Source organism: Pogona vitticeps, chromosome 3 (genome assembly GCF_051106095.1).
Source record: "Pogona vitticeps strain Pit_001003342236 chromosome 3, PviZW2.1, whole genome shotgun sequence".
NCBI classification, from domain to species: domain Eukaryota; kingdom Metazoa; phylum Chordata; class Lepidosauria; order Squamata; family Agamidae; genus Pogona; species Pogona vitticeps.
In genome coordinates, this window is record NC_135785.1 from 243,232,943 (window position 1) to 243,256,016 (window position 23,074).

The 23,074-nt window shown below is 43.1% G+C and overlaps 1 protein-coding gene across 1 annotated transcript in view; it reads left to right on the forward strand.

Moving 5' to 3' along the window:
- The first annotated feature begins 16,179 nt into the window (after positions 1 to 16,179).
- The window catches only part of LATS2 (large tumor suppressor kinase 2), a 64,978-nt gene continuing 58,083 nt past the window's right edge, over positions 16,180 to 23,074 (forward strand). Inside the window, exon 1 of the mRNA XM_020802029.3 lies at positions 16,180 to 16,318. The gene's annotated coding sequence lies outside the window, so the exon portion shown is untranslated. The remainder of the gene's footprint in view (positions 16,319 to 23,074) is intronic.

Here is a 23,074-nt window from a genome sequence, read left to right on the forward strand (position 1 = left end):
CTCTCCAGTCATTCCACATAATGCTTTTATGTTTCCTTTCTAAAATACGTATACCCTTGCACAGCAGAATGGGTTGAGGTTGTAAAATCTATCTGTTAAAAATGTCCACTTCTTTTCCATAAATATAGAGTAGGACCTCCCATATCTACTGGGGATTGGTTCCAAGCCCCCCACGGATGGCTGGATGGCTGGAGGGATGGTAAAAGGGGAAAAAAAAATTAAGTATTTTCAAATGTATTTTCAAAACTGGCTACTAGAGACCATGCTATCTATGTATTTGTCGCTAACATATTGATAGTACAGTCTCTGGCTCCCTTTTTTCACATTTTTTCTTTTAGAGTGGTCCTCGCCCGACCAGATAGGCGGGATATAAATAAAATAAATAAATAAATAAATTATATTTTTAATATTTTCAGACCATGGAAAATTGTATCAATGGATACTGATCCCATGGGTAAGGGAATTCTACTATACTTTTATTTCAACACAAAATGTATATGTTTATGAAACACAAGTCACTATGGAAGAATTAAAGGACTTCCCTGCTTCATGGTGGCACTTCCCTGAGAACAAAAGCATGTGTCACAAACATACACACAACAATACTAGATTTCATAAATGGATGTATCTGTTAATTCCACCAAAAATAGCAGTTGGAGGAGACGGTAAAAGACTGTATGATAAAATGGTCTCAAAATAAAGGGCATAATATAACTATGGGACAGTGGGAATTTATATGGAAATGTAATATAAAACTTACTAAATCAACAAGCTTTGAAGAAAATGTTTATGAAATGTTCTATAGATGGTATGTAACTCCAACTAAATTAGCAAAAATGAACCAGAATTTATCAAATGGGTGTTGGAAATGTATTCGCGAAGGCTTTCACAGCCAGGATCTAATGGTTGTTGTGGGTTTTTCGGGCTCTTTGGCCGTGTTCTGAAGGTTGTTCTTCCTAACGTTTTGCCAGTCTCTGTGGCCGGCATCTTCAGAGGACAGCATTCTCTGGACAGAGTGCTGTCCTCTGAAGATGTCAGCCACAGAGATTGGTGAAATGTTAGGAAGAACCTTCAGAACAAGGCCAAAGAGCCCGAAAAATCCACAACAACCATTAGATCCTGGACGTGAAAGCCTTCACAAATATTTTATTTTTATTTTTTTCAGTTTGGTTTTGTTTTATGTTTTCTCCCTCTTTCCTCTTTTTTATATGTACTATATATACTGTTTGAAATCAAATAAAGTGAGTAAAAAAATAGCATTTAGAATGCAGGGGTGGCTCATGGACTAGGATGTGAGGGCGCCTCCCCCCAAATTTCAGATGGAGTTAAACCACCACCCCATCACAAGCTGCCCACATTGATGGTTGTACTTTACTTTGTTCAGTTAGCTACAGTGGACCCTTGACTTACAGACGGCTTGACTTACAGACTTTTTGAGTAACAGACTTCTCTGGCCGCAAAATTTAGGTTTGACTTGCAGCCTGAGAATTGACTTACAGACCAGAAAAAAACCAAAATGGAACAAAAACAGCCTGTTACGGGATTAATCGGTTTTCAATGCACTGTAGGTCAGTGGAGACTTGACCTACAGACTTTTTGACTTGAGAACCACCTTCCAATACGGATTAAGTTCTCAAGTCAAGACCCCACTGTTTAGTGCTGGCAGCCAATCAGCTGCCATCATACCTGGAGGGGCACAATTGCCTTAACCTATTCCAATCTGGATTCAGGATGTGACAGGGTACTGAGACAACAATGGTCGCACTGCAGGATGACCTTTGAAAAGAAGCTGACAGGGGCAGATGAACCCTGTTGGCACTCCTAGATCTTTCAGCAGCTTTGGATACCGTCAACCAAGGTATCCTTCTGGATGGGTTGTCTGAGGTTGGGATTGGGGGCTTAGCATTGAGCTGGCTCCAATCCTTCCTTGAGGACTGTGTCCAGAGAGTTCAGCTAGGGGAGGAGGTGTTGGCACCTCGGACCCTTTGGTGTGGGTTCCTCAGGGATTGGCATTCTCCCCAATGCTGCTTAATACCTATGTTAATTCATTGGGGGAGGCCATCAGGAGTATTGGAGTAAGGTGTCATCAGTATGCCGATGACACATTATCTCTCCCTTACCATCTCTGCAGTGGAGGCCATCCAGATTCTGGAGTGTTGCCTGGTTGCAGTACTGGAATGGACCAGGGCTAACAGGCTCAAACTGAACCCAGACAAAATAGAGATTTTGCTCCAGGGGAGATCTCTGAAAGGTTAGGGGAGATGGTCCCTAGGCTGGATGGTACACCCCTCCAGTTTAGACATCAAGTGCATAATTTGGGCATTCTTCTGGACCCGTCTCTCTCTTGGGATTCCCAGATTGCAGCTGTGTCCAGATCAGCTTTCAACCAGTTTAGGCTAATTGCCCAACTTTGCGCCTACCTAAACGAGGACTACCTCAGGACTTTGGTGCAGGCTCTGGTCATCTCCCAGATTGACTACTGCAATGCCCTCTAAGTAGGGCTTCCTTTGAACCTGATCCGGAGACTTCAGCGGGTCCAGAATGCGGCAGCCAGACTGGTGGTTGGTGCAAGTAAATTTGACCACACCACTCCAGTTCTGGCTCACCTCCACTGGCTGCCCGTGGCATCCCGGATCAGGTTCAAGGTTTTGACACTCACATACAAAGCCCTCCACGGTTTGGGCCCATGTCACGTGTTGGAGTGTCTCTCCTTAATGTCATCTGCCCAACCCATAAGGTAATCCCAGTTGAGGGTCCTCCTGGTGTCTACCCTGAGGGAGGCTCATAAATCCTCTACGATAGTAGGGTCTTCTTTGTGGTGGTTCCAACCTTATGGAATCAGCTTCTGGAGGAGCTCTGTCTAGCCCCCTCCCTGTGGACTTTTAAGAAGCAATTAAAGACAGTGCTTTTCAGGGAGACTTTCCACACCAACCCTAGCTGACCTCCTTCCTCCCCCTTTTCCTCCCCTCTTCCCTCCTCCTCTTCCCTCCCCTCTTATCTTCAATCCACTGTTAGATTACTCAGTGCCATCTGGTTTCCTTTTTTTTCTTTTCTTTTTTTAGGGTTTTTGTTATCAGTTTTAATATTTCTGTTTTCTTTTGTGTTCTCTATTTTATGATATTGTAACCTTCCCAGAATAGTGCTACAACACTAATGGGAGTGGGATACAAATTTAATAAATAAATAAATTTATCCAAAACTTCATGAGACTTATAATAATTCTTTTGGAAATATTAGGTTGGACATTTTTTCTTAGGAACCTTAATGTTTTCATGAAAATGAGTGAGTGACTAACTTTTGGCAGCTGACTGAATTAATTCCAAGACTAAGAGTTATGAAAGTGAACTTTGAGCAAGCTTCCTTTCACATTACCACTCTGTCAAGTTCAGCTGTGACCTTTGAGGACCACCCTCTTCAGGAATGGAGGTCATTCAGCCTGCATCCTGTCTCACGCAGGCACATTCCTCCCTCCCTTAAAGCAGGAGAGTTTATGCTGCAGCAGAATTGTGACATTTTGTGCCTCTGGAGTTCCTGCTATGGGTTTGTTTGCCAGTGGGTCAAAAGCAAAACAGCAGAGAGAAGAAAAATCAAAATTTCAGGGCTTGTTTTCCTGTTTGGAAAGGCATACAGTACTGTGCTACTGAAGTATTTGATGGAGCTGGCCATGTAGCATTAGAAAGATATATCTTCTTCATACGTGTTGTGCTATACAGGGAAGACCCTAACCTTGGCACTGTTTCATGAAAGCTCTCCTGTTTTCCTCTTCATCCCAGTACTGATATTTCTGCAAGGAGATGATGTCCTGCCAAAGAGACAATTTACAGTGCTGTGGGCTGCGTTAGACGACCTGCTAGTCTAGCCGCTAGCTTAGAACTGGAAATCTCTGTTTCCCTGGACATTGTCGACTCCTGTTCTAATCATGCCTAGTTAGCCTTACCAATTGTATGATGGAAGTAGTAGGCTGAAGGCTGTCCACATATGCGCTGCAACCGTCTGTTAAGTTCCATTTTGAATCTGAACTCCTTCTTGGAAGGTTTCCCTGCTTTACAGAAAACTGAGAGGCCAAGATGACAAATCCCACATGGTTCGTTCTCTCTCTCTCTCTCTCTCTCTCTCTCTCTCTCTCTCTCTCTCTCTCTCTCTCTCTCTCTCTCTCTCTCTCTCTCTCTCTCTCTCTCTCTCTCTCTATATATATATATATATATATATATATATATATATATATATATATATATATATATATATATATATATATATATATATATATATATATATATATATATATATATATATATATATATATATATATATATGCACACACACACACACAGACACACATATACAGTTGTCTGGATCTATCTGTCACACCCCAATAATAACTTTTCATGCAATGTTGCTGCACTTACTTTAACAAATACCATTCTCTTATCCTGAAAAATATTGGCATATTACCTTACTTACCTATCAACCGCTGATCCCTGTTCTTGCACAGCTCTGTCCTTCTGATTACAAACTTCCCCAGCAATTACATGGGGAGGCCACATTTTACATAACTTTTCTGTTTCTATTCAAATGTGATGTGTTTTCTAAGGCATTTCTCCCTTTTCTTCTGATATTTTTCTGGAACTCTCTGGCTTTCTTCATAATCCAATGCATGTTAGCAATTTGGTCTCAAGTTCGTCTGCCCCTTCGAAATCCACCTTGTACTTCTGGGAGTTCTCGGTCCACTTACTGCTGAAGCCTGCTTTGGAGGATTTTGCTAGTGTGTGAAATGAGTGCAATTGTACGGTAGTTGGAACATTCTTTGGCACTGCCCTTCTTTAGGATTGGGATGTAGACTCATCTTTTCCAGTCCTCTGTCCATTGTTGAGTTTTCCAAACTTGCTGGCATATTGAATGTAGCACCTTAACAGCATCATCTTTAAAGATTTTAAATAGTTCAACTGGAATGCCATCACCTCTACTGGCCTTGTTGTTAGCCATGCTTTCTAAGGCCCACTTGACTTCACTCTCCAGGATGTCTGGCTCAAGGTCAGCAACTACATTGTCTGGGTTGTCTGGGATATCCAAATCTTTCTGATATAATTCCTCTGTGTATTCTTGCCACCTCTTCTTGATGTCTTCTGCTTCTGTTAGGTCCCTCCCATTTTTGTCCTTTATTATGTCCATCTTTGCACAAAATGTTCCTCTAATATCTTCAATTTTCCTGAACAGATCTCTGGTTTTTCCTCTTCTGTTATTTTCCTCTATTTCTTTGCATTGTTCATTTAAGAAGGCCCTCTTGTCTCTCCTTGCTATTCTTTGGAAGTCTGCATTCAATTTTCTGTAACTTTCCCTATCTCCCTTGCATTTTGTTTCCCTTCTCCTCTCTGCCATTTCTAAGGCCTCGTTGGACAGACACTTTGCTTTCTTGCAGTTCCTTTTCTTTGGGATGGTTTTTGTTGCTGCCTCCTGTACAATGTTACGAGCCTCTATCAAAAGTTCTTCAGGCACTCTGTCCACCAAATCAAGTTCCTTAAATCTGTTCTTTACTTCCACTGTGTATTCATAAGGGATTTGGTTTAGATTATACCTGAGTGGCCCAGTGGTTTTTCCTACTCTCTTCAGTCTAAGCTTGAATTTTGCTATGAGAAGCTGATGATCAGAGCCGCAGTCAGCTCCAGGTCTTGTTTTTGCTGACTGTATAGCACTTCTCCATCTTTGGCTGCAGAGAATATAATCAATCTGATTTCGATATTGCCCATCTGGTGATTTCCATGTATAGAGTCGCCTCTTGTGTTGTTGGAAAAGAGTGTTTGTGATGACCAGCTTGTTCTCTTAACAAAACTCTATTAGCCTTTGCACTGCTTCGTTCTGAACTCCAAGGCCAAACTTCCCTGTTGTTCCTTTTATTTCTTGACTCCCTACTTTAGCATTCCAGTCCCCTAGAATGAGAACAACATCTTTCTTTGTTGTCAGTTCTAGAAGGTGTTGTAAATCTTCATAAAATTTTTCAATTTCAGTCTTCTCAGCAATGGTAGTTGGTGCATAAACTTGAATTATTGTGATGTTGAAAGGTCTGCCTTGGATTCGTATTGACATCATTCTATCATTTTTGAGATTATATCCCATTACAGCTTTTCTCACTCTTTTGTTGACTATGAGAGCTACTCCATTCCTTCTACGGAATTCTTGCCCACAATAGTAGATATGATAATCATCTGAGTTGAATTCACCCATTCCTGTCCATTTTGGTTCACTGATGCCCAGGATGTCAATGTTTATTCTTGCCATATCCTGTTTGACCACCTCCAGCTTCCCAAGGTTCATAGATCTTACATTCCATGTTCCTATGCAGTATTATTCTTTACAGCATTCTACTTTCCTTTCACTTCCAGGCACGTCCACAGCTGAGCGTCCTTTCGGCTTTGGCCCAACCACTTCATTAGCTCCGGAGCTACTTGTACTTATCCTCCGCTCTTCCTCAGTAGGATGTTGGATGCCTTTCGACCTGAGGGGCCCATCTTCCAGCATCATATCTTTTAGCCTTTTGTTTCTGATCATGGGGCATTCTTGGCAAAGATACTGGAGTGGCATTGCCAGTTCCTACTCCAGGTGGATTGCGTTTGGTCGGAACTCTCCACAATGACCTCTCCGTCTTGGGTGGCCCTGCACGGCACAGCCCATAGTTTCTCTGAGTTACTCAAACCCCTTCGCCATGACAAGGCGCAATCCATGAAGGAGGGCCATCATTGTTACTAGGAGATATTGTACATTCTGGCAAGAACATTGATTTTATGATATTTATTTGTATATTGTATTGTTTTATTCTTCTAATGTGATTTAGTATGATTATTTTGTGAACCACCCAGAGAGTGCTTGAGTTTCATTAATGAATCGACAGACAAAAAAGCAAATAAACAAATAAATAATAAAAACCCACTAAAAACCTTGACTGAGTTGTATTAAAGTGATTCAATCTATTGTGCCTTTGATCTTTCTATAAAGTAAAGCCATTTAATCTTCTAAATTAGAGAGCAAAGGCAGGCTGTTGTTTTCCACTGTGTGATGCACATAAAAACATATCTTCTCCCCACTTTTCCATGAGTGCAGAACATAATCTCTAAATAGGAGCTATTATAGCATTTCTGATGGCACTAAACATTTATATGCTCCCAGCATGATCCAATGTAGGCTAAAATTGGCCTTCCATCTGAAACAACACAGAGAATGTAAAAAATCTGTGTAGAATGCTGAGAATCAAGGAACCAGTTCTGAAAGTTAAACTTCCCTTACCTAGTGCCCTCCAGATGAGTTCTGCAACAGCTTCCATCCCCTCACCCATTGTAGTCCCTTGTGTCATTTTAAATATGTTGACAAGAAAGGTGAGGAAGGAAAGATGGGACATAAACCTACTCACTCCCATCTTATGAAAGGTTGCACCTAGTTACTTTGATGTTTGATCTCTATTTAATAAGAGTGATATCTTGGGGGGATTTATGAAGTTGGGGTTTTAACAGCCTTCATAAGCTGCCTTGAAGAGGTTTTGGTTAGGAGTGACTTTTCTAGGCTGGGGCAACTGTCAATCAATCCAGCAGTAACCAATTGTTCCCTCTGCCTTTTCCTTCTCTCTTCCAGTCAGTCTTCAGTTAATATTCAGCAGTGTGTATTCAGTTGTCATTAGAGTTACTCATACAGTGCAGTTATGTAGTCAGTATGCAACTATGAGTCAGTTAAACTTTGTTTATGTAACTAGTCATAATTTTTCTACAATTGTTGTTTTGTCGTTTAGTCATTAAGTCGTGCCCGACTCTTCGTGACCCCATGGGCCAGAGCATGCCAGACACTTCTGTCTTCCACTGCCTCCCGGAGTTAGGTCAAATTCATGTTGGTAGCTTCAATGACACTGTCCAACCATCTCGTCCTCTGTCGTCCCCTTCTCCTCTTGCCTTCGCACTTTCCCAACATCAGGGTCTTTTCCAGGGAGTCTTCTTTTCTCATGAGATGGCCAAAGTATTGGAGCCTCAGCTTCAGGTTTGTTCTCCTTGCAGTCCAGGGGACTCTCAAGTGTCTCTTCCAGCACCACAATTCAGAAGCACAATTCTTCGGCAGTCAGCTTTCATTATGGTCCAGCTCTCATTTCCATACATCACTACTGGAAAAACCATAGCTTTGACAATGCGGACCTTTGTCAGCAAGGTGATGTCTCTGCTTTTCAAGATGCTGTCTAGGTTTGTCATCGCTTTCCTCCCAAGAAGCAGGCGTCTTTTAATTTCGTGGTTGCTATCACCATCTGCAGTGATCATGGAGCCCAAGAAAGTAAAATCTGTCACTGCCTCCATATCTTCCCCTTCTATTTGCCAGGAGGTGATGGAACCAGTGGCCATGATCTTAGTTTGTTTGTTTTTTTATGTTGAGCTTCAAGCTTCTACAATACTCTGTTGTAAACTAAACTTTTATCTTTTCTCTTACCATTGTCTCAGAGTTAGTTACTGAGAATGTAAGTGCCAGTTTATGAAAACCAAAAATTGGGTGGTCTACTCTAGGGAGACTTGAAGCTGATTCTATTCTGTAGGCTTCTCCACTTTCTGCTGCATACCTAGAGCTTTTTAAACCAAAAAATGTCACACTCCGACAAGATAGTATAACTTATTCGTAGAACACATGATCTGGATGCATAGCCAGCTACACCATTAGACAATGCTGGAAAAATCCAGGAAAAACACTTATAGGATTTTCAGTCATGTGCCAAGGATATCTTGGATGGGTTTGGGTACTGTGCAGATTAACTTGGAATGCTCTTTGCTTTCCTGCATCAAGCAGGAAAATATATTTGTTTAGTACTACTTCTGGCTTTTCTGAAAAAGTTAAATCTGCAGTTGTTTCCTTCTGTTGGAGAACAGGGCTGTGCGTGTTACCCATGTTCTCTAAACAAGGTTGCTATTGAATCCAGTGTGGTGAAGGAGGTACTCAAATCCAGTTCTGAAACCAGTTTCAGCTGTTTATCTGGTCACCTTTTGTAGGTAAGCTCTGAAAAAGCCACTTTTTTTTAAATTCACTTCAGGTACCAAAATGCCTGGGGATCAGTTCTGTTGGTGTGCAGAAGATCCCCGGGTTCAACTCCTAATTTTTTCAAATTTAAAAATAAAGTGATGGGTTGAATTTAGCCAGCATTTTAACCAGCATTTCTTTTTAGTCAGCATTTTAATGAAACAGTATTCTTTAGCTGGCCATATTAGCAGCAGGATTTATTAATATTAATATGTTAGTGATTGTTTTTAATATAGGATATTAATATAATATTGCCTGTTTTTAATGGCTTTAATGTTTTTAAAGTTTTAATATTGTTGTACGCCGCTCAGAGACCACTTCCATCCCCTTAAAAAATATCTTGTTAATAAATAAATAAAGTTGTCAGACATCACTGAGAATTTTTGCTATTTGAGGAGACAACGTAGCAACTTACAATCTTATGGTTGCAAAGTGAGCTGTTATAGATGAAGTATAAATGCTAAAATATGGCTTTTGGCTACTGGAGAGTGTTCATGCCTTAAAAATGAAACCTCTGCTGTCTTTATTTTTCTCCCACACACTCTGTGGTTTGCTTACTGGTGTGCTGCCCTCTGAACTCTGCTGTCTGCACTCTTTTCCTCTCTTCCTCCATTCTCTTGCTTGCATGGTAAATGCTTTCAACTGACCTCTGCTGTCTTTTCTTTTTTCCATTCCACCTCTGCTCTCTTGCATGTGGTGATATAAATGCCCTCTTTACAGTCCTGGTCACAATGGTAATAAAAGTGATATATGGACACAGGAGTAGTACCTGATATTGGAATGGTTGTAAAAATAGGGGGTTAAAGTGAGCCTTTCTAAGCTTGGGATCCCCTGTCTTTATCTACCAAGATAACTGTTCTGACCTGGTTATTGATAGCTTCTTATGTTCTTAATAACTGTCATTAGGCTCACAGCCAGATTTTGTATTTTAGTTGGGTTTTTGTTTCGTGTGTTTGCAATCCAGCTATTATTTTGCCCATATATGTGGGCAGGGTGAACGACAACTGGGATACTCCTGGTCAAACCTGGATTTTGTGAGTCATTAAGCTCCCACGCAGCATCAAATTATAGTGCACACAGCAGAAACGGAAAGGGGGGGAAGCTAAAAATGGAAAATAATGGCAAGGCTGCTGCAGAGCTGCTCAAACAAGCCAGTAAATATCCTTAATATGAGCTAAAAACAGTGACTGGTGTGGGAAGACAGTTCAAAATGAGGAAGCAAATTTATGAGAAAACTCCTTGGAAAACAAGGAAGCAAGTACTGATAAGATAAGGAGGAAAGGAATTGGGAAGACTTGCATAGACATCCCAACTTTATCAGAATGTCTTTAAATTGATTAAAAACAGAAATCTGCTGCCAATATTCCTAGTTAGTTTGCCTTCAACATTGCTGTGTCAATGAGTGGTCCTCAATGCTTTCTAATGCCAGGACCAGAAAATCAGCAGATGTTGCACTTCTTTCTCCTAGTCAACCAAAAATCATTCTTTTAACCAGCAAGAAAGGCAGTATTCTCCTCTATCATGCAGTCTCAACCATCTATGTTCTTAAACACATCCTTCTATCTTCCAGTGGTGCCGTTCATATTTACTGTATTTTTTGAGAATACAGTAAATTACTTGAGAATAAGCATCACTGAACTCAACATGACCTTCTTCTGAGAAGATGCAATTTCAACTACAGTACATTGTCAGCTTGCTATTAACTGTTGCTGCTGTTGTTGTTACTATTATTGGGAAAGAAATTAAAGAGATAAGCAGGGAATTCAGAAGGCTTTTATAGACATTCCAGATTTAATGTTCATTAAGGAGGGATTAAGATTGTGGAAAGAAATAGAGATCTACAGTAACTTTTCATCTGATGCGTTGCTACACCAATGGACATTACAGCAAAGTTTGCATAGTCATGAAGATTTTTTTTTGTAAACTAAAAAACCATCTCACTTACTCCACAGACACATAGATGTGTCACAGACACATAGATGTGTGCCTTGGCAGCCCATTCTCCAAGCAGAATAGAGAATAATGTGTGTTTAAAATCTAGTCAGACCATCCAGCCTGGCTGAGGACAGTTAGTCAATGGAGACAGATGTAGTCTCCTGCCTACATTACTTTCCCCACCTAAGGTGAAAGGTGAAGGCAAAAGTAAAAGACTGTCAAACCAAATAAGTATGCTGAAACACTATTACTGGTACAATCCATAACAGTGAACCTCTCCATACTGTTATTTCTAAGACAAGAACACCCTAAGAAGCAGAAATATATAAGATAGGCTGCAAAACACCAGAGTCAGAGATCATGGGACCACCACATTTTGTCAAATGTACCATGTGATATCAATGTTTTAGTAACAGACTAGGTATGTATATGTGTCAGGTTCTATCTGAATAGCACTACTCTGGGTCTATGAACTAGAAGCCTGGGCTTGGTAAAAAAATATGTGAAGCCTTCCTCGTAGTACACTTCTAAAGTAGTTTAAGCAGTGAACAAGATGTCAGACCTTGATCTATTTGGAGGTCACACTGAAAAAGCTCACATTCTTTCCCTGAATACAGGATTAAAGGACAATGGTGAAATACCTGCAGCTGATCTATGGTTAACATTCCCAGAATTCCTATTGTGCCTGCAGCAATGTGGCCATGCACCTTCTTATTGACTTTATAGTTAAGCTTTTCAGCCATCTCCTCCCTCTTTTTGTTTGTTTTTTAAAAGGCCTTGATTACAAAGGAATACCTTAGGGATGCAGAAAGGACAGACTGGAGTCTGCAACAGAGGTGGGCAACTTTTTTTTTCCTTACAAGTTCCAGGAGAGTAGCTGGCAGACCCAATGGTTGGAAATTGCAGTACCAAAACAAAGAAACATCTGGAGAACCAATGTTGGCAATACATGGCTTAAGAGCTGTAACTATTTTGGCACCTGGAGCAATCAGCACCATCTCCCCGTTCCCACTCGGTGTAGGCAGACGATCATGAACCCCAGTAAGTAAAAGCAGGAGAAGCACATGCTGCCCACCCCCAAAAGAGAGAAAAATTAAAAGTTTTTTTATTTTCACAACAACCAGAAGAAGAGGAGAAGGAAGGAAATAGGGTCAGGAGGAGATTTGTATTTTCCTAAAGTTCATCAATAGATGCATCTCTAGATTTTCATGCCTTCTAAATTTTGGTGCCCTGTGACAAAGGCCCAGTAACTCTATCCTGGTTATGCTCCTGCCTTTTCTGCAGTGTTGGTCTTAATTCAGAGAGAAGCCAAACCAGGAATCTTTAAAACAGAAGGATGCCAGTGTGTGTTATGGCTTGGATGCTGGAAGGGCCTCACTGCCTGTCCTTCGTCTATTATCTATGCCTCAGGCTGATCCTGCAGAATTGTTGAGAAGATAAAATAGGGAAGACTAGTAATAGTAGTAGAAGTAGCAACAGCAGCACCAGAATTAATGTGCCACCAAATCAATTCTCAATTATTGTGACCCTGCTAGGATTATCTGATTCTAAAGTACTCAGAAGTAGTTTACAAGTTCCGCTTTCTGGTGGTGTGCTGGGACTTTGTCCAAGGGTTCACAGGTAGTAGGGGATGTAAACCCAGGAGAAATATATGCTCCATGTGATTTCAGCTGGCCCTCTTCCAGGAGGCCAAGTGGGGATTCAGACTCCCAGCTCACAGCACCACATCCAAGCTTTCCACCCACTGAGCTATAGCAGCCATACGTGCCATTATTTTTGGTGGGATATAAATATAATCAATAATTATATTTATACTTGGTGGTACACAAGTTTATCCCTCATCCCTAGTCTAGCTTCACATGGGGTTCATACAATTCAGATTCATAAGAAACCAATATGGTAACTCATAAAAAGGGCTCCTTAGATGTTAAAAAGAAAAGAGCTTTCCAGTAAAATGAAAACAGAGCAATGTTCCTTATATTTTTCTCTGCATAGCATTCCATAGTTCTGTGGAATGCCCTGAAAATCTTGAGAAATCTGATTTCTCAAGTTTATGAATTCTGTTGTATATTACATATGGAAGATTATTCAGAATGTGGTATATGTCAATTGATGAAAAATACAAAGTGGCTTAGCAATCTAACTGGGAAGTGAAATGTGTCCCCTTCTGTTTTAATAAGCTGTTTACTCATGATGTGTGCTTAATTTTAGAGCAGTAATAGACTCCATCCCTCAAAGTTAATATAAGCATATGCATGTGTACTTGCAGTATTATTACCATGTCATCCATGGATTTGTAGTCAAATATCTTTACATTTCCAATCTCTGATAATATCAGATTTCCCCTTGACAGTGCACTGAGCTTGCTTTTATTATAACGACTTGTACCCCCTGGGATCAGCAATTTTTATGAACCATATGTTAAAGGCAACCATTTTATAATTTTATAATATAGTTTTAAATACTCTTGCCTTCATGATCAATCATCATCATAATTATCACCATCAATTAATAATGTAGTCTCAGGAAATGCTAATATTGCCTCTCCTCACAAGTTAGGAATTATTGCTCTAATCTTTTCTGCTGTAACAGCAAAGCCCAAATGCTTAGGAAAGCTGCTATTTTGGGTTACTATTCCAGAACCCCCCAGCTTGTTTGGCCACTGAGAATTAAACTCTGGACAAGTGTAATTTCCAAGCTATGTTCTGTTTGCTTGCTTGCTTGCTTGTCTGCTTTGGAGCTGAACTGGCTGAAGTTCAAAGCTACTCTATACAAAAGATTAAACATGAGTTATACACAACACTCCCCCATCTCCAACACACACAATTTAATAGTCACTATCTTATTGAGCTCCCACTGAGTGGAAGGTCCCACCAGCAGAGTAATGTGGGATCATGTTGCTTGTACAAGCACTGACGCTGTGCAAATGGAGGTGATCTTAATGGATAGATCACCACTTGTGCAATGCCACTGGTTGTACATACAGCATAAACCTGCATTATTACACCGGCAAAACTTTCTGCTGAGCAGAAGTTTAATAGTATACTTACTGGCCAATTATTCTAAATTCAGTGCTATGCTTGTGCCTGTGGATACGATTTTTAAAAATTCACACGTGTAACATTATTTTTAGGTGTCCTTTGTAAGCCAGATCTATTGGGAAAACATCACTGAGCAATACTCTAATTTAAGCAATTATATTGCCAACCTTCATAGGGTAAGCTCTATAATAATGTTTAAAATGAGGCTATTAGTTTACATCTTCTCTAAAGTCTGGAGATATTCAGTGATTGCAAAATGAACTTCACTCTACTGTACAATATTGTTTCAGCCCTGCAATTTTCTAATGATTTTACTACTACCTTCCAGGATGGAGTTTCCTTTACACCTCCTCTCCTCAGTAAATTATCCTCAATGACACCACTGGAAGTTTCAGTTGGATTCTTATTATGTAACTGGCAGCACTGCTGAAATTCTGAACATACTCTGTTTGTGTAGTCACAGTTTATTTTCTCATGGAGCATAAGCCATTTAAAGTACTTAATTTATAAACATTGTCACACACAGTGTATTATAGGGACTTCCCTGAGCCTCTGGAGCTATTATTGCATGAAGAAGAAGGAAATGTGTGGACATGGCAAAGCTCAATGGGAGCTGCAAGAAATTATGGGATGGATAGTATCTGTCCCCATTAAGGACGCCAGAAATATTAAAGACTGCCAATAACTCAGTACTTTTAATGAATAAACGGTGACATTCACTACCACAAAATGCGATGTATGCCAATGTAGACAATTTAAGTGGGGCTTTGGACAAATTCAGATTCCTCATATAACAAAAAGAGCCTTTAAAGCATATTGAGTTTTAGTGGATTATAATCCCCTTCATCCACTGCACAGCATTCCAGTGTTCAAGCTGCAAGTTTATATGGATAGTTGTTATGGTTAATAGGGTTGGATCAGAGTGACATGAGATACAGAAGATGACAGTTGTATAAACTTCCAAAGGGCTGGTTGATATAAAATTTTCTAGCAACAGTACCATTGCCGTCCAACATATTAATATATTCCAGAGGTAATCATCGTCGTTTAGTCGTTCAGTCATGTCCGATTCTTCGTGACCCCATGGAACCAAAGCACGCCAGGCCCTCCTATCTTCCACTGCCTTCCCGGAGTTGTGTCAAATTCATATTGGTTGCTTCAATGACACCGTCCAACCATCTCATCCTCTGTCGTCCCCTTCACCTCTTGCCTTCACACTTTCCTAACATCAAGGTATTTTCCAAGGATCCTTCTCTTGTCATGAAATGGCCAAAGTACTGGAGCCTCAGCTTCAGGATCTGTCCTTCCAGTGAGGGTTGATTTCCTTTAGAATTGATAGGTTTGTTCTCCTTGCAGTCCAGGGGACTCTCAAGAGCCTCCTCCAGCACCACAGTTCAAAAGCAGAGGTAATAGGCTTCTGTATATTAGTTGCTGGGAATAGACAAAAGTGGCAGGGATCCCATATTTGTATCGGGCATGTGGCATCCTGCAGGCCAAGCTGGTCCTCCCCTTCAACCAGACTGAGGCAGCCACCTCAAGCGGTAGATTTGGAATGTCAAGGGGGAAAAAAGCAGAAAACTTGGCTATATTTTTATTTTCAGATTTAAAGAGATTTTTAATCGAACGTTCTACCTTTTAAAAAAAGGGTCTGGCTACTGATACTCTTCACTTTGCACCGGGTAGGGAGGGGACAACATTTGCCGCTCAGCTTCAGGCGGCAAATTGCCTGCCCCTCACAGGGGGCATCTGATTGGCTGTTCTCGGAACAAATTTCTGGATTTAGACAGGCGTTTGGTCTGATTCAGCCGTATTTTTCCCATAGGCTCCTCTGGACAGCCGCTTCGCTCTGCCCAATGACAGGGATATTCCACCCAGCTAGCTCTGAGGCAACTTCTTCTTCTTCTTACTCCTTTCCGGAGGGTGCCGCCCAGCCCGCCCTTGACTGGCAAGCCGCCTCTTGGGCCCGCCTCCTCCTTGGCTTTTGGTATGCGAAGGGAGGGGTGGGGGTGGAATGACGCCGGAGCCCTGGTCACGTGACGCGAATGGAATGCAAACAATGTAGCGAATGTCCCAACTGTGTTCCTGCTGCCGCTGCATTCGGAGACCGAGGAAGGGGGAAAGGGAAGAATGGGCAGAAAGCAGCGCTCCGCGGGCGGCCGCCTCAGCACTCCTGGCACAACCACCAGCATTCGCGGCAGAAGTCGGCATAGGAAGGGAACCGCGGAGGCTGCCCCTTGACTCCGCGCTGGGCACCGAGAGAAAGGAGGCGGGGGCTGCAGGCGGGAAAGCCCCCTCCTGGTTAGACCGCGAAGGTAAGGGCTTTGGAGGGGTGGGTGGCGGGCTTCCCTTCTTGCGGGAGGGCTAGGTTCCCCCCGACACCCTCCATCGCATCCGGCTTCTCTTGCCTCTGCCTTTGCTCCTTCGAAGTTTTCCCAGGGGCCACGGCGGGGAGGAGGGCAGTCGGTTTGGGAACTGTCGTGCGAGGGAGCTGGGAGGCGAGCGGCTTTCCCCGGGAATCCTCCGCACGCGCGGTGTTTTAATCAAAACGCGTGGGCATTACTCCGTCCAGGAAAAGGTGGCGGGCAGCTGGAGGACGGGGCGTTCTCGGAGATTGGAAGGAACTGCCGCGGGAGGAGGGAGGGAAAAAGTTCCCAAGAGGAAGTGGAGGAGGGCAGCCGGGCCAGCTGGCTTTGGCCAAGGAAAGAGCGTGCCCACGCACCCACCCGCCGCCTGTGTTCAGGACGGAGGGGAAAGCAGGGGGAGGCTGTGCGAGAGGGGCCCTTCCTCCCGTGGGGCGAAGAGTGCCGGGTCGGACGAAGGAGACGAGGAGAGGAAAGCTCCTCTCCTTTACACGATCAGTCAACAACTAAGGCCCCTGGACCAAACCTGCCCGACTGACATGCTGTTGACTTGCCACCCTCTTTTGCCAGCCGAGGGAGACCAGAAATGTGCGGGAAAACGACATTTGGGGGCAATCGAATTTGTTTGCAGGCCATATTAGAGAGCAAGGAGTTGCACCACTGGTCCGACACGGCAATTTCCACTCCTTTTTGCAAGTGAGCTGCTGGGTCCAGAATTAGTTGCTGCCCAGAAGGCCTTGTTCAGAATATGTTTTACACTCCAGTACAGTATTTAGAGTGTGCTGTGAAGCATATGGCAAAGGTGGCGGGGGGGGGGGACCCAGTAAGATACTATCCGGGTTTGGGCTCCAGTGGACCTAATGGCGACCAGTGGTTAAGCACCCTGTGCGTAATCTACATGCAGGCCGTCAGACGTAAAAGCATTTACTCCTGCATAGTTTGGGTGTGTTTTGTGTATTGGGTAATAGATGACCCGTGCTATCTTTGCCCTTGAATAAGCTTATTCACGTGGTAAATGAACGGCATTCTGGGCTACAAGCGGCGGCGGGGCGCGTGTGGGAGGTTTGGATGGACGTAACTCTTCCAAGTCATTGCCATTCCCAGGTTCAAAGTCGCTCCGAACAAGCCATTTCTGTGGAAGCTGTATGTGCCTGAAAGAGGAAAATTGTGTTGCCTTTTCTCTCTTGCCCTCGCCTTTTTCAGTCCGAGGCATTTGTTTCGGATTTAGCAATGCGGTGTCGAAGAGTCCTGTGTGTTTCGGGGGAGGGTTGAGGAGGTGACATGAAAAGGGACGCGGAGGCGGGCACCCCGATTATTCGTCTGGAAGGTTCTTCGAAAGTGAGCCCCGTTGAGATCTCGCTCTCCGCTTGTGCCTGAGGCTTGTAGCCTTCCAGGGACAGGAGGGACCGAGTGACCTTCGGCTCTTCCTCCGGACGGTTGCCGCGCCTCCTGTGGGGCTGCCTCCGCGTCTTGCAGAGAGGCCTTTGCAAAGGAGAGCGAGGGGTGGGGTGGAGGCAGCCCAGCGTTTGGCCGGCGGCAGGGCCCGTTTTATGCCCGGACGGGGCGCTCCCTCTCTGACCAGGCTCGAGGCCCCCTCGCGGGTCTTTCTTGGCCGGGGTTGAGGGGAGGAAAGAACCGGCGCCGAGGAAACTTTCTTGCCCTCGCCTTTGCGGCTCGCCCGGGCCCCCCTTTGTGGGGCTCTCAGGGGTAAAACTCTGTGGCAGGGCGGCTCTCTGGTCCCAGGACCCGGGCCGGAGAAGTCAGGGAGCCGCTTCCTCCAGCACCACGGAACTCTTATCTACAGTCGGGCCTTGTTTTCCCGACATTTTCTTGAGGGCCACTCCTGGAATATTAGACATTTGCGAGAAAGACTGGGAGTCTGTGTGTGAGAGAGAATGCTGAGCCAGGCCGCTGACCATGACTTTTCTGTCCCCAGAACCATTGTTTGATCGCTGCCCTTCTCAGCTGAAGTGTGTGTGGGGGGGAGACTGTCCTGACTCCTGACATTTCTGGAGAATTCAGGAGAGTGGAACAGGAAAAATCGGGAGCTTGCTGTTCTCTCTCCCCACCCACCCAGTAAAGCAGACTTTTGTGGTGCTGACCTCTGCCTCCAGTTTTTAGTTGTGTTGCCTCCTTTACCTAACACTTGATTTCTGCATCCTCTTATGGGGTTTAATTCAGGACATGGTCACTTGTAACACTTGGGACCCATTGTAGTATTTTCCACAATTTTAAATTCAATTGTGCTCCTGCTTTACAATCAGCTTTGAAATTAGGTGGTCTAATGTGATCTGGGTGATATGATTCAACTTGGTAGAGGTTTTCAAACAGTACTGTACTTTCCTCTTCTTCCTGAGTTTGAGTAGCTTAAGAGGTATATATTCATTCCAAAGGTAAGGTGAAGGTTCCCCTTGACATTTAGTCCAGTCCTGTCCGACTCTAGGGCGCGGTGCTCATCCCCGTCTCCAAGCCGTAGAGCCAGTGTTTGTCTGTAGACAGTTTCCGTGGTCACGTGGCTAGCGTGACTAGACATGGAATGCCGTTACCTTCCCACCGAGGTGGTCCCTATTGATCTACCGGTACTTGCATTTACATGCTTTCGAACTGCTAGGTTGGCAGGAGCTGGGACAAGTGATGGGAGCTCACTCCGTTGTGTGGATTTGATCTTACGACTGTTGGTCTTCTGACCTTAGCTACAGATTAAAAGTCATCAAATTTGTTATGACATTTGTAACCAACGGCCAGTTTGATCAGGCACAGGCTCATCCCTAAGAAAGTTCATGCCACAATACAACTGTTATGTTTTAAAGTTGACACAGCTCTCTTGTCTTTGCATTAAACAGAAGTAATGACTATTCTAAAAATGCATTCAACTTACTGAATAAACATACTATACTTAGAGTTGTTGTTATGTGCGGTCAAGTCAGAACTCACAGAGATCCTAATAGGGTTTGCAAGGTAAATGAGGTATTTAAGGAGTGGTTTTACCAGTTTCACCTCTCAGTGAGTTTCCATGGCAGAGCCAAGGAATCAAATCCAGATCTCCTGAGTCCTAGTCCATTACTTTGTCCACTACACCACACTGGCTACCCACTTACTAAGTCCTGTTTATTTTGGATAAGGATGCTGGCATAATGGAGTGCCAGTGTAATCCTATAGTTACCGTGGAGAAAGTGTTAAACAAATTGGAGTGTATACTTTTCAGTATCCATGCATAGGAATGTGCCAGGATAGTGCACTTTTTCCCTGTACTTCAGTACAGAGAATTAAAATTCAACATGAAATTCATTGGGCAAAATGCTTAGGGCAGGAATGGGAAGAGTGCATCCTTCCATATGTTGTTGAACTGTAATTCCCATCATTCCTCTCCATTGGTTGTATAGATTAGGTCCAGGGATATTGGCAAGTCTTGGGACTCAAGTCCCAAGTCTGATTCTGAGTCTTTGGTATTAAGTCCCAAGTCCAACTCTCAAGTCACTTGCTGCACCCCTGAGGCTTGGGACCCAAAGACTTGGGCCTCTCCCACTCCTTATCATCAACCTACCTGCTGCCGCCGCCACCATCTTCAGAGACAGCAGCCTGATTTCCTTCCTTGAGCTGGCCCACTGCCTCTACCCACACATGCACCAGCCACTGATAAACCAGTGTATGCCCAGAGACAGCATAATTCCAAGTCATGAGTCGAGTCCCAAGTCCCCCCCCAAACCCCCAAGTCATGTCTGAGCCAAGTTGCTGGTGTGACTTAAGTCCAGTTTGACAGGGACTTGCGAGTTGTGAGTCCCCATCCCTAGTTAAGGCTGATGAGATTAACAGTCCAGTAACATCTGGAGGGATGTGCTTCACAAAGAAGAAACTTGTTTCCCCACCAGCTCCTGATAAAGATTGCTGTGAAACATAAAAATGTACATCATCATCATAGGCATCCTTCAGTCTCGAGAGACCATGGTAACATGCTCTGTATGGAGGACTTCGACACTGTATGCGAAGCTGGAGTGTCCTCTCCAGAGCATGAAGGCTGGGTAAAATAATATGGAGGATAGGCTGTTACCCAAGCAGCAAATCCCCCCTCTCCATGTTGCTGAAATAGTCCAATGGAAAGGCAAGAGCCAATACAACTGGTTCCAGCGACGTCGCAGGAGTTGCCAGAACGACACAAACTGTCTCCGGGACTCTGGCTCTGGATTTTGCCTCAAGGTTAACCCCTGAAGCCTTTTCCATCGGTGGATATAGTCACAAGGCAGTGGAGGTTTAAAATCAGAGTTTTCCTTCTCCTAGATGGGCTGCCTTCCCAGGCTAACGAGCCCTACCTACCCAGGAAAAATGTACATAGAGCACAGTTTATCCAAGAAAAAAATATTACAATTACATTAAAAAAAGAAAAGCCTAGTAATATGAATTGTGAACACAGGCAGTATCCATCAGTTTCTGTAGACTTACAAAGTTCTGCAGTAAAGGACCTACAGCAACTAAGGATTGTCTGCAGTGCAAGTTACATCTGGCTGCATTATTGGCCTGGAAAGCTGACTGAGACTCTTAGGTTAGAAACAGATATTGCAATTACTTGCAGGTTATACCGGGACAAATGGGATGTCTTTAGGGACAAGTGGGAATGGTTTGCATCCAGTGATTCTACATTTGTTTGTACATTTTGAGGTCAGGCTGGGACAAGAAGCCTCTTGATTTACTCTTTCTTCTGATCTCTCATGATAATTGTGTAATCCAGTGCTCCCTCCGTATGTCTAGCACAACAGCGTTTATAGCATAGGAGCAGCTGATGTAACGCGCAATTCATCTGGCAAATTTGTCAGGTTACAGAATTGAGGAGCCTGTGAATCACGGTGGGAATGTTGAAAAATACCAGCTAGATGGAAATGAAATAGCAGCCTTATCTGCATGTTTTATGCTTTAAAACAGGGAAGTGGACTAGACAGGTAACAAGGATCCTGTGTGCTCTTTTTTGTATTAATCAGTTTTGTGCATCTTACTTTTGTGTAGCAAATTGGAATAGGGATATTTGATCTTTTCCCACTTCTACTGGAGTAAACCTAGGTGTATTAAAATAATTTTTTCTGGACATTTTCAGAGAGTGAAATGTGGCCAAAGATAAATATTTCTAGTAACCATTGCTCGAAACTAATGGAATATGTGCTAGTTTAAAAGAGAATTGAGGAAGTGTGCCCAACGTTCCCTCTAAATTTCCGCCAATGCTGAATGGTGCCCCCAGCTGCAGCCAGAACCAAATGGGCACCAGCACTGATGTGCTCACAGAATAGATGTGCACATCTTGAACATGCAGGAAGGGGTTGGAGAATGCCACCTAGTACAGAACTAGTACAGAAGGAGAATGCCAATGGAATACTGAGAAGCACAGCAAAAGTGAGACTAACCAATTTTGAAATCCCAACTCATGGGCCCCAGTACTTCTGCATGATACAGTAAAATCCCACCAGAGTTTCTGTCACCGCACATCAGTTAAGCTCCTGTTGCTGAAATTACATTATATCAGACTCTCCTGGTTTCTGATGACAATTCTAGCTTAATTTCTTTGTATGTATTGGTGCATGGCTTTATGGGGTGGCTAAGGTGCTTTATTGACATTCTGATTCTCACAAAGTATAGCATATGCACATATTATATTTTGATAATATGAAAAATTCCTTGAAGCCAATCATACTTTTTGTGCACAGTATACATCTTGCATAGGACTAGAAGATGTAGATGGATTTTCTCATGAAGGCAGTCCTTCTTTGCCAAGCATGGTACATTGCATTTTCCACCAGTTGTTTTCATTGTTCTACAGTTTTCTTACTTTTTGATTTGCTTACCTCAAATAGATGATGCAGTATAAATAATAATAAATAAATATGTAGCATCACAGAGTTTGGTCAAGTTATTTTACGGGATTTGAACTGCCATGCTGGTGACAATTCTGGCTGGGAGAACTTGGTGGTTGCATTCTTTAAAAAGTGGTGAGCATTAGATGTTTATTTTGTTACCCTGCTACTCTTGAGCCTGAGATGCACATGTACAAGTGAGAAGATATCCCTAGGAAATGAAACGTCTCTGTTATGCCTTCAGTTAAAAAAGATTCTAACTAGAAATGGGGGTATTTGTATATGAATATGAATACCCCTGCACAGGTGGACCTAATGAGGGACTGTCCACTTACCCTTCCACTGGTGCTGCGGGCTCCATGCTCCTTTCCTGTTGCTCTGGAGCCGTGGTCGACTAGCCACTCTTCGATCTGGCAGGGAGGCTCGTTGTCCTGCCTCCTGCCAGAGGTGGCTAGTTGACCACGAGCTCCAGAATGATAGGAAGGGAATGCGGAGCCTGCGTCAGCAGCAGAAGGGTGAGTGGATAGTCCCCCAAGGGGCAGATCCTCATTATGTCCACCTATGCAGGGATATACCCTATCTCTAATTCTAAGCCTTCAAAATCCTGCCCTAATCAGCATCTTATATAACCTTACAGCATGACTGTAAGATTTATATGCAAAATATTCATTCAGTTGGTTATTTAGGAAAATCTTTGTCTATAAGCAATATTTAACTTAAAGGGTAGCCTCTTGCATGGGCTTGTTATGTATTGCAGGTGTGTCTAGTTGTTTTTTAGTTATTCATCATGACTGGAGTCTAGATTTATGGAATTTTTTTCTGGGAAAGGGCAGCAGGATTGGATAGTTCAGTCTAGAATGCTTGAAATTGTTCT